This window comes from Crinia signifera, chromosome 5, assembly GCF_055691185.1.
Source record: "Crinia signifera chromosome 5, ASM5569118v1, whole genome shotgun sequence".
NCBI lineage: Eukaryota > Metazoa > Chordata > Amphibia > Anura > Myobatrachidae > Crinia > Crinia signifera.
Window position 1 is genome coordinate 59949613 of NC_139221.1, and position 12361 is coordinate 59961973.

Below are 12361 nucleotides of genomic sequence, written 5' to 3' on the forward strand. Positions count from 1 at the left end.
GCATGAAACGCTAGATGACTGTGCCTTCAGTCTAATGCTAATACCTTTTGGCTTACAGGGAAATGAAGAAGTGTACCATCAGTAAACAAAAGACAATGACTTTTTACCAGGCTGAATTTTACAAGAAGAATAGATGGATATATTGGTATTATACTTCACTAGCTATAGGGAAGATAATCTTTCATTTAGATTAATGAGGAAATATATTGTATGGTCAGTCACTTTTTTTGTGCTGTGCTGGATCATATGAGATTTAAATCCCAAAAGTATGTTTTCAGCATTACAATATTCTTTAATAATAGTGTTGCTAGAATAAAGAGAGATAAAAATAAAACTGTCCCTCCTGATTTCTCATTTTAGATTTAAAGTACATTTTCTATTTCTTGCCTATGTTGAAGGGGATCCTATTGAGAAGTGTCACATTTAATAAGACAAAGAGAATTTCTAATTATTCTGCCTGTCAAGATCGGAATCTATAGAACTGCAGCTACAATATTGAAGAAACAGAAGAATTGCAAATGCTTTACTTACTTTGGTTTATGATTACTATTTGCACTCAGATATTGCTAAATGTAAATCAAGCAAATACAAAGCTGCTTTCCTAGAGGTAAACAATGAAATGTCAGGATTTCTCTGACAGTCTTCATTTCACAGTTCAGGACCAGATTATATTCAATAGCAAAGAATATTATAATGTAAAATACCTACATGTTGAAAGCTCATTTATGAGACCGCACTGGATGTGTACCGCAAATCGCATAGGTATTTTGTCCATCAAGCTCTTCCATTCTGGTCTTTGGAGATGCCTTTGTCAAACTAAAGTTCCCCAAGGTTCTTAAGGAAAAATCAGAAGTGTTGAACTGAGGGAAGGTGAAATGGCAGGTGCAAGCTTACAGTGTTTTTCTAAAGTTACACCTTTCATTATGTAAAACATTTCCATTTTCTCAAAGACACTTCTACAGTAAGTTATTTGATGACATTTATGAGACTAAGCAGTGGGATCACTAAAGGGATGCAGATTGCACTGCGGGGACACCATCCAAGGAAATGAAACCAAGCCGGGATAATATCACAGTGAAGCACCTGGCTCTTGGTCATTGAGGAGGATCTGACAGTGCGGAGAGAGTCTTCGGAGGCAGACTAGCATCTCCTGGAGTGCTGGGCATGCTCTAGAGCAGAGTTTTTCAACGATGGTCCTCGAGTAGCCCTAATACAGTAGTTCACATTTTCCAGGAACTCAAACAGAATCAGAAGTGAAATAATTAGCTCCAGCTGTGGATCTTTCAAAATGTGACAGCGAGTAAGGAGTACATCTGTGCACAGAGCCGGCCCTAGGCATAGGCAAACTAGGCAAATGCCTATGGCATTCGGAATGCCTAGGGGCACCAGCAGCTTCTGATGATTAAAATGATATGCAGCATGCCTATATTCTGTGTGTGAGTGAGGCTGTATCTGCATATGAAAGAGTGTATTCATGGAAATCACTCTAACATAGCATTCCGTATGCAGGTACAGCCACATAGAATATAGGCATATAATTTTAATCATCAGAGGCTCCTTGTGTGTCCTGGTCACATAACAATGCAAATAAGACAAATTTTCAGCAAAAAAGGCACCCAACATTGGCAGAACTGGCCAGGAGCTTCATGTCCTATTGAGGCAAGATGTATGAGGAAACATCTGTATCCAAGCAGAGGCAGAGGTCATAGTGTTAGCGGCTGTGCGAAAGCTGTCTGCGGGTGGGTTGGTTGTGCAATAGTGTTCGGCATATGTGTAAGGGGCATTATGTGTGTCATGTATAAATGCATTAATAATGTGCGACATATGTGTAACAGGTGTTATGTGTGTCATGTGTATAAGGGCATTAATAATGTGCAACATACAGTATGTGTAATGGGCATTATGTGTGTCATGTGTATAAGGGCATTAATAATGTGCAACATATGTGTAAGAGTCATTATGTGTGTCATTATGTGTATGAAGGGCATTAATAAAGGTTGGCATAATGTGTAAGGGGCATTATGTTTATAAGGACATTAATAATGTGTGTCATGTGTAAGGGGCATTACTGTGTGGTATTATCAGGGGTGCCGAGAGAAAGGGGTAGGGGGTACAAATTACCCAGGCCAAAGTCTGATGGAAGGGCCCAGTGGGGAACCCCTTAAGTGACAGCAGCAGCTTCAGCTATTCTCCTCTGCCCAGCACACACTGCTTTGTGCTGGGTTGCAGTGTGGCCATGGAGGTGCTTAAAATACAATATTTTATCAAGATTTTTGTTCTAAAGGTATAATGTGAGGAGTAATGTATATAAGGTAAAGTGGTACTACTGTGTGATGTAACGTGAATAAGGGACACCATCGCATGATATAATGTGAATAAAGTTGCACTACTTTGTGGCATAATTTGAATTGGGGGTACTATTGCCCCTTCCCATCAAGAACACACCCCTGTTTAGGGTGCGCACCGAATGTGTGCACTGTTTCTATTTAAAATATTGCGGGTAGGAGCACCAAAATGATGACTGCTATGATGAGGGTTGATGGTGCTGGGAAAGGGGAGCACGGACAGAGGCGGAACTAGTGGCAGTGCTAGGGGGCACCAGCCAAAATCTTGCCTAGGGCCTCATTTAGGCTAGGGCCGGCTCTGTCTGTGCATCTGCCAGGTGACCTGGAAAATATGAACTGTTGTGGCAATTGAGGACCTAGGTTGGGAACCACTGCCCTAGAGTGATGAAAACAATCCTTCACCATGAGTCCACACCCCTTTTTGGGTGGAAGCATGTGGATCCATTTTAGCACACCTAGTGACACCAACCTAGTGCCATCACTAGGGCAAAGGCTTTACAGTATTTCGTAAACTTTGAAGGTCATTCTGATCTCACGCTCCCCCGCATGCTCACACTGGGCTGCAATATTTTGCTACTGCGCATGCGCATAAGCATTCATGTATATGTGCAAGCTCCATTTGTGATGGACATGGCGACTTGTATAGTCGCCTGCCCGTTTGCACGGAGCAGTGCGGGCAGGGGGCGTGGGCTGGCAGGCACCGGTCACGCCCATGGGAATGCACATCATTTCATGGGCTTCCCCATGAAAATTCTGGTTGTTCCCATGGTAATTCGGCCATGACGCGGGTGCCGGGGTTGGGCCGCTGACATCACCTGTTCAGTACAAAAGTGCCGCAAATCAGAGTGTGACAGGTTTTCGAATGATTGAGAAATAATTTGATGGTTGGTGACCATCAAATTATTTTGGCCCTGTATGCAAGGCTGCAAATGGATGTTTATGCAAAACATCTATTTGTATGCATGCAGGGATATTCGCCATGCGAGGAGATGATGGGCATTCATGCGGGTGGAGGGCAGCATTTAGTTGGCTTGCAAAGCTGCAAAGTACAAAAAGATCCAGAATGACCCCCTTTATTTGTTGGGCTTACAGAGTTAGCACTAGATCTCTAAAGTGATTCATATTCCTGGACTTCCACCCTGACATTTTTAGAGGATATTTTTCACATCTCTTACAGCAACGTTGGCACTCAAAGGGTTAATCATTCTCACTTACTAGGTGTGTGCCTATTAGTGCTTAAACCATGTGGCCAGCAACAAAACAGAGGGCCTAATTCAGACTTGATCGCGGGACAAATTTGTTCTCAAAATGGGCAAACCCATGTAAAATGCAGGTGGGGCAGATGCAACGTGCAGAGAGAGTTAGATTTGGGTGATGATGTGTTCAAACTGAAATCTAAATTGCACTGTAAAATAACACAGCCAATATTTACCAGGAAAAGAAACAATGGATGACATTTAATAGGATGCCATTTTTGTTTTTTTGGCGATAATTAGGCAACAAAATGGCGTATTCTTTTGTGAAATCGCCAATTTAATAGGGTGCGCTAAGTCCAGTAAATCGCACTTTTTGTGCGATAACTCGCACTTTCTCACTTGCCAGTAAAAATTTGCAATTTTATCGCATCCAGATATTTTCGCATAGAAAAGTATACAAATGGCTTATTTAATGGCATGCGCAAACGGAATTCGCACTTTTGAGGTGTCTAAAATTCACATTTTTTTCAGACCAGGTTCTGATGGGCGAATTGGCCCAGAAGCAACTTTGGTCAAGTGCACAAATGGTTAATTTACTCACAGGTGTCCTCATTTCAATTCATAAACTGCCCCTACATATACCCCAACATCATTAAGGACACATGTGAGGGTTTCAGAGATGGAGATTGTGCAGAGTGGTGTGGAGTTGGCTATTTGTGATTTTCAACGTTTGGAGGAGCTGCGCAGGAGGAGGGAGGAAGCTGCGCGCCAGATCCAGGTACCCCGAGTACTGCGTGCTTCACGTAGGTATTGTGCTAGGCTGTACCTGGACTCCCTCTCTGATCAACAGGTTGTGGGGATGTTTAGGCTGAACTGCATTAACCTGTTGGATGGAGATGCCAGGTTAATGCGGTTTAGCCTAAACATCCCTGCATAGCAATTAAGGCATTGGTCTGTGCAGGTATAACTTGATTTTGCCCTTGAATAGTTTCACTAAGGGTGGCAATATGACTATTGTGTTTAGGTAGGGCCTGAGTAATTTCAGACAAACGTGTGTCCATCCTGACTTGTTTGCCTACAACAACACAGACACTGGTGGTCAATTTTTTCACTTGTTGAAACAAGTTCCTAATGTAGCCTTGAACATTTCCTATTTGATGACTTTGCATTGACATAAATTCAATTTGCTTACTTTTAAATGTATGCAATGAGTGAGCTATCTCTTCAGGGGTAGATTGTGTGTGGGGTGATTGGGTGGGTGGGGGTTGTTTGGGTGTCACCACAGTTGCTGCCTTTTCAGTCTGTGATGTTGTCATGGTGTCTTCATCAGGTGGAAATGACTCGACGGGCTGGAGAATTATTTCCATATCTTCGTCCATCATTTACAATGATTCAGTGGGTTGTTGCACTTGTTGTGATGATCCTGTGGATACAGAAAAAATGGTAAGTTTGCAACCATAGTAGTGCAGTATATGTGTACTTAAATGTTACTTACTGTAGGTGTATTGAGGGTTAGGTCACATAACAATGGGTATTGTGTACTTACACATGCACCCCGTCACTTTATGTAATGTTAACATTGATAATAACAGTGATGGCTGAATCTCATTACATTGCTTTCCGTTGGTACAGTATGTAGCAGCAGGAGATGAATGTAATGTAGGTTATTGTGCATGTAAAATTGGTGTGTGTACTGTATGTGTAATGTTGTCACATACCTGCAGCCTCTGCATCAGCACCCATGTGTCTGGATCGCTGTGGTGCGGTTGCACTTCGGGATTGATGATCTGCAAATGAAATGATGGACAGGCGTTACAGACCTTGCATGGACAGCATTTATTAGCAGCATGTTTTTTGATGTTACAAATAACCCCTACGACTCACATGGGTGATGGTCACCAATAATTTAATGGTTTTTTTTTTTAAATTCTGGAATTATATAATAAACATTGTTTATGATTTAAAACTGGCAGGTTTTCTGCTGTATGGAGGCGTTTCAGCTATGCCAACATGACATCTATGTTTGGGCCCACAGCCATGTAAACCTGTAACAAAATCTGATAATCATTTGTCCTAAACCAGCAGGTGTGGAACTACATGGCCCAGCATCACCAACAATTGCAATCTATGAGCGTGAAATGTATCTAGGTTACCCTTGTTGGGATATGTAGTTCCACAGCAGCACTATTGTTATGCTAACATTACAAGAGAGCATTACAGTTAAATAACATTGCTATGTATGTTGTTGAAATGTGGCCACACTTACCAGTTCTGGGTGGCGTTGGTGGCCTATCTGTATCCGCCACATGGAGCCCAGGAAGGACATCTGGTGGGATGAGTCGCTTTAAATTATTTTCGTAGGAGGTGTAGGACACACGTTTGGGACTTCTTCCTCCAGTCCGGGTAGCCTCTTTCACCTCAGTGGCCATTTTGGTCTTCAGCTGCCTTTTAATGTTGTTGAAACATTTTTTTCCCATTTCTCACTATACGTTTGTGACTGCTGACTGCATTCACCGCCTCTGTAATGGAGTTCCGCATGGCGCTCTTGCGCTGTGCAGTGGTTCGGTTGTTATGTTTGCCCAGCAGCCAGTCATATACAGGGATAATTGCCCTGATTAATGCAGCATTTTCTTCATAAGAAAACCGCAGCTTCCGGCCACTTTGGGTGCGTCCACTTTCTCCCTCCTCCTCCAGCACCTCTGTGGCCATGTCCCCCTCCTCCTCCAGGGCAGTCTCACCCTCTTCTTCCTCCTCCTAACCTCCATCTTCCTCCACCTAAGGCCAGTCGACCTCTGAGTTGTGGCCCTCCTCTGTCTGTGTGGTGAACAGGTCCTGTGTTAGTGGATGGGATGGGGATGCAAGAGGGTCCTCTACCTTCTCCTGCTGTGCCTGCTGCTCCGGGGTCCAGGCTGGGCCTGGCCTTGCTGTGGGCATGCTGTCTGCCACACTGCTGCCTCTCCCCCTCACAGTGCTGCCTCTCAGCATGCCTCTGCTGCCTCTCCCCTGGCTCCTCTGGTAGTGCTGGCTGTCACTGGCCCCCTGCTGCCACCTGCACTCACAGACATACCTCCGCTCACTGACACTGCACTCTCCTCTCCATGCTCCTTACTACCTTTCAAAGGTCAAAATGGCACCTGTACCCCTTTATATAGGGGGTGTGATGCATAATGTAGGGGACATAGGTGGGCCAATAGGTTCGGTGGTTATTTGGCATGCGGAGGCAGTGTTGTAATTCGCACTCCGGTTGGCCCTAAACTCGCACATGACCGGCGGGGAAAATCGCAAATTTATGTGTCATAAAATCGCAACGCATCACATAGCATCTCTTCACACGTTATCGCACTTTTTGCCCGCATATTCGCGTCCCATTAAATATGCGGTTTACAAGGTAAAAATGTGATTTAAAAAAGTGCGTTGTGCGGCGATATGGAAAATGCGAAAAAATTGCATCCTATTAAATGTCACCCAATATATCTCCAACAAATCTAACTCTCTACACTGTTACATTTGCCCCACCCACAGTGCACATGGTTTTGTCCATTTGCTAAAAATAGTAGGTAAACTTACCTCATACATCAGTTTGTATTTATATGCTTGTTGTTTGTTTGTTTTTTACCACTCATGGAAGGCTTTTCCATGTTCTCCAGATCGTAGAATAACATTTTTAAAGATTTTTTCTTAAAGAAAAAAAAAAAATAGTTAAATACCATTAAAATGTGCTCCAACATAATTTATTTTCCACACAATATGATCAGGCATTACAGTTCTAATATTTTGTAAATGTTGCTCTGAATTGTATCCCACAATGCATCAACCCAATTCAATTAGTGGGGATGAATCATTGGGGGAAATTTACTAAAGGAAATGTGTAAAAAATAGGTGTATTTGTATCCAGAAATACACTTATTTTTGACATTTACTATCCCGAAAATACGGCAATTCGTAGTCGTATTGATGTGCTATCATTACGACTACGAATTGCCGTATTTTCGGTATAGTAAATGTCAGGGGCGTAACTAGGACTTGGTGGGCCCCATAGCAAAATTTTTAAGGGCCCCCCCTTCTACAGGGTGTGGAGGTACACATGTACAGTGTATAGGGTGACACACGCACAGGTTGTTTGGGGGTACAAGGCATCACAAACACACAGGGATAGGAGGGTACATGGTGTAACACACACAGACAGACATACAGGGGTAGGTGGTGTGTATACTGTCACATACATTAAGGAGGGGGTTATAGGGTGTCACAGGCACAGGGGTAGGGGGTATACAGTGTCACACAAGGTGGGGAGAGGAGGGAAGCACAGTGTCACACAAAAGGGAAGGGGTTACACACGACTCACAGTGACACTGTGTCGCACACGCAGTCACACACACAATGAAGTAGCAGTTTTACACCCACAGTAATTTGTCAGCCGACCCTGCTTACAGTAGCAGACAGCTATTTCATATACATTTGGATTGATAGAGTTGTATTGAGTGATTGTGAAGGTGTAAAGGACGAAATAGGGGAGGAGAGAGAAAATTAATTACCTAAAAAAAGCAGCCTGAATCCTGAGCAGTCAGCCAAAGGTCTCTGATGGGGGCGGAGCCTTCCCGGCATTAAGCTCCGCCCCCTAAATTGCCGCGAATTGCGTCTTGGACGGTGCCCGAAGTGGGGCCTGATAGTTAAGGCTACGCTATTGAAAACCTGGTGGCTGAGGTAGGACACTGACTGCCACCGCTACATCCTCTGTGGCTGCTGCTTCTGCGGGCCAGGACTGGAGGAGCAGGCTCTGCTACTGGCCACACTCTCCGGAAGGGAGAGGGATAACTGGTGAACATTGATGGCAGACTTCAGTGGGTGCAGGGGGAGCTGCGGGCCCTGGAAACAGCTCGGGCCCCATAGCAGCTGCACCCCCCTGCACTCATGGTAGTTACGCCACTGGTAAATGTCAAAAATAAGTGTATTTCTGGATACAAATACACCTATTTTTTACAAATTTCCTTTAGTAAATTTCCCCCATTGTGTTAATCCACTTGAAAATGGTGAATAAACTTGCAGGGATTGCACAGTGTACCCTGACTTAGTGAGTTTTACACATTAATTCGCTATTTTCTTCATAAAAATAGGGCTATTTTATTGAGTATCCTTCTTATTAAGGTTATTTTATTGAATAGCCTTTATCAGTGTTGTGTGGTAATTAGCCGACAATTACAGTAGCTGAGATGCTATTTTACATTACAGAGTAGAGACATACTGTAGAGCATGAGATGCAATCCTTGCGTTGCCATATAAGAACAGAACATGGTTCAGCCAGCTCCAACAGTCATCACCAGCATTTATATGATTTATACTTTTAATGAATAAACTATAAAGTCATCTATAATGAGCTATGTCTGTATTACTATATGTGATATATGACTTGCCAGTTATTGCAGACATTTTTATGTCTGAACTGAGAAGTAGGAAATCCACTTGCTTTTAAAGCAGCCTTGTTGTTTTCTTCTTCTGCTTAAATATTACATGTTTCATGGTGGTCTTTATAAGACTCTCTTTAGGTCTTTCATTTTATCAATATTCCAGGAAGCAGCCATACTTATCAGGTGACCTATTTCATATGGGAGCAGATCAAGAACTGGATGAAGTGCGATATTATTGACTTGATAGACAAATGCAGTCCAAAAGTCACCCTGTCAATTACAAGTACACAATGAAGAGCCAGAATCCTGGTGCTAACGTGTACTGTAAAACTCAATATGTGGTCGTTATGTCGACATTCATTAGGTTGACAGTCAAAAGGTCAAACACTATTGGTCGACAGTTAATAGGTTGACGATTGGAAAAAGGTCAACATGGTCTAGTTCGACATTGACAAATACCATCCCAGTGAGCATAGAGGGAGAATCTGATAGTGTGCCGTGCTCACTGCCCAAAGCATGAGGAGTGCAGCAAGTCATGAGAGGGGACCTGGTACACATACAGTGTCCATGTCAATGTATGTCGTCATGAATAACCAAAACATGAAAACAGAGGCGGATTGGGTCTTCATTCTGGCCCGGGAGTGGGGGGGGTGACAGCGGTATGTAACGCGCATGCGGGGGGTGGGGGGCGGCGGTATGTAATGTGTGTGTTGGGGGGGGGGCTTTGGGGCGGCTCACCTGCTGCTGCTTCTTTCTGGGAGTCTGGTTCTGTGCCGCTTGTGCGCGCATGTGCAGCAGCCTCCCGCAGCCATTTTGGATTTGGGCAAAGTGCTGCGGCAGCTGCCCCCGGCATAGCCAGCCCAGGGGTGATCACGGCCGGCCCCTTTTTAAAGAGTTTTGGGCCGGCCCACTGGGAAATGGCCCGGTTTCCCGGTGGGCCAATCCGCCCCTGCATGAAAACGGTGTCGACCATTGGCACCTCAACCATTTGTCAATGTTGACCATGTTGGCCTTTTTTCATGTGTTGACCTATTTTCGAATATGTGTCAAACCTATTGACTAACGACCAATAGTGGTCGACTTAATGGCTGTCGACCTAGACACTGTTGACCTAATGACCCATACTCTTAAAACGCTTAGGGTGTCCAGTGTATACTACAGCCTATTCTCAAGCAGCCAATGTATAATTGCAGTGAGCCCATTTCTTGTTGGCATTGTGTACAACAAACTGTATACCCTGGTAGCTTAAGGTACAAAAGGTAATTTGCTTAATGGCCCAGAGCCCAACTACATTCTCGTCTGGCCCAATACACTGTTGTTCCTATTGTTGTTGTAATTATTATATTTTATTTAGAAAGGGATGAGATCATGATATAAGCAAATAAAAAGCCAAATAAAAAGCAATGACATAGAATAGAAGAAAAGGAAAAAGCTTAACCCTTTGAGTACAAATTGAATATGTTAAAATAGGTGTGAAAATTGCCAAGCAAACATTTTTATCCATCATAATGACCTGTAATGTTTAACCTATATAGGAAATATAATCTTTTTATACACATTTTTTTTTATTTGAATTTATATAACAAATGTGAGTGACTCTGGCATTATTAGAGGATATTTTGCACATCTCTCATAGAGATGTTGGCACTGAAAGGGTTAATACAGATGGAGAATTTCTCATTAGAGCTGCTCCTGGCGATTCTGTGGCCAGTCGCCGCTGCTCACTGTCCACCAGAAGGGGGCACACTTGCATGAGACGCTCACGTGCCCCATTTTGACTGAGCCCATTGCCTCCTCCCGGTCACTCCGTGCCGCTCCCCTCTAGCTGCCTGTACCCCAAACTAAATCTGCCCATCTCCCTGAAGCGACGACAGGCAGGGTATCCGCTTCCCGCTGCCGTGTGAAGGGGATGCACACGCAATTCCCTGAACTGGCTAAGAGGCGCTACATCTGTACATAAGGGTAGATGTCATGGATACAGCCATTGTTCTGAATTTCAGTTCTAGCGGTGCCATGTTAGGTGCATGCTCAGGGCAGCTGATAACCGCAGGCAGCACACCAGTAAACAGCCATTGGTATGTGCATGTACATTTCTAGGTCTCTGAGGCTGGAAGTTGGCAATAACAAGAAAAGCCTTATGCAAGGTACACACCAGGACGACCCGCTCACGATGCACATAGTGAGCGGGTCATCAGTGTTTCTTCCGATCCGCTCGCGATGACGCGGGGGGAACGACCCGCTCACGATGTGCACCGTGAGCGGGTCGATCTGATCCGATGGCGACCCGCACCCGGGAGTATGGTCGTTTCCATACTGCAGGTAGGATCTGAATAACGACGGACCGACCCGCGGGACTGCGCATCCACACCAGGACAGAAAAGGGCCCAATCACAACACAATCTACATCCAATCGGTCGGAATTGGATCTAGATTGATGGGATCGGACCCTTGTCGTCCTGGTGTGTGCCCAGCATTAGTTCCAGACTCTAGGGGCCTCGATAATTAAGTATCTAACTCCCTTTAAGTAGCAGCGGGGTCATTACAGGTCAACTCCAGTTGAAGTTGGTGAAGTGTCCCACCCAGCTTTATGAGTTTAAGTTTACGTCCCCATACTGATATACGGGGACAGCAGAACACATCAGGATTAAATGGTATGCAGGAGATATTTCTTATGTCTCTTACATTTCCTTTATAATGAAGGACCCTGATACTTACAAAAGTTTTAAATATTATTTTTTAAGCTACTTTAATAGAAATAAGTTATTACAGTATGAATAAAAACCTATCTGTGTGTTACTGACCACAGGCAGTTGGTGATTACAGTAATTGCAATAGTTCCTGGCTCTGGGCAGTTGCTAATTACAGGTTTGTAGGCTACTGTATCAGATCCTGGCTCTCGGCACTTGGTGATTACAGATATTGTGATAGTTCCAGACTGTGGGCAGTTGGTAATTACAGGTAGGTAGGCTACTGTATCAGATCCTGGCTCTGGGCACTTGGTGATTACAGATATCGTGATAGTTCCAGGCTGTGGGTAGTTGGTAATTACAGGTAGGTAGCCTACTGTATCAGATCCTGGCTCTGGGCACTTGGTGATTACAGTTGATGTTCTAGCTCCTAGCTCTCGACTGTTGATTATTGCAGGCACTGTTCAGTACTTAATGATATTGCTGCAGGTATAGAGCTAGTTCCTGACTGTAAATAGTTGGCAACAGCAGAAGTAAAATTATCATTGGTGCAGCAGGTGCAGTGAACCGGAGCCCCTTTTTGAGAAACGGTCCTAGTCCCCACCCCTTCCATGCCCACAAACGTTCTGAGCTGCCAATCAGGCATGGATTCAAAGGGAACTATGCGCGAGGACACAGGACCTGTTCTGCACATGTACATGACTTTTCCGTCTGGTTAGCTTAAATCT

The 12361-nt window shown here is 44.1% G+C and overlaps 1 long non-coding RNA gene across 1 annotated transcript in view; it reads right to left on the minus strand.

The window, feature by feature from the left end:
- Positions 1 to 714: 714 nt before the first annotated feature.
- Positions 715 to 12361, minus strand: part of LOC146079459 (uncharacterized) — a 272777-nt gene continuing 261130 nt past the window's right edge. The window contains exons 3-4 of the long non-coding RNA XR_014474541.1: positions 7109 to 7218; positions 715 to 834 (exon numbers count right to left, since the gene is read on the minus strand). This is a non-coding gene — a long non-coding RNA (uncharacterized LOC146079459). The remainder of the gene's footprint in view (positions 835 to 7108; positions 7219 to 12361) is intronic.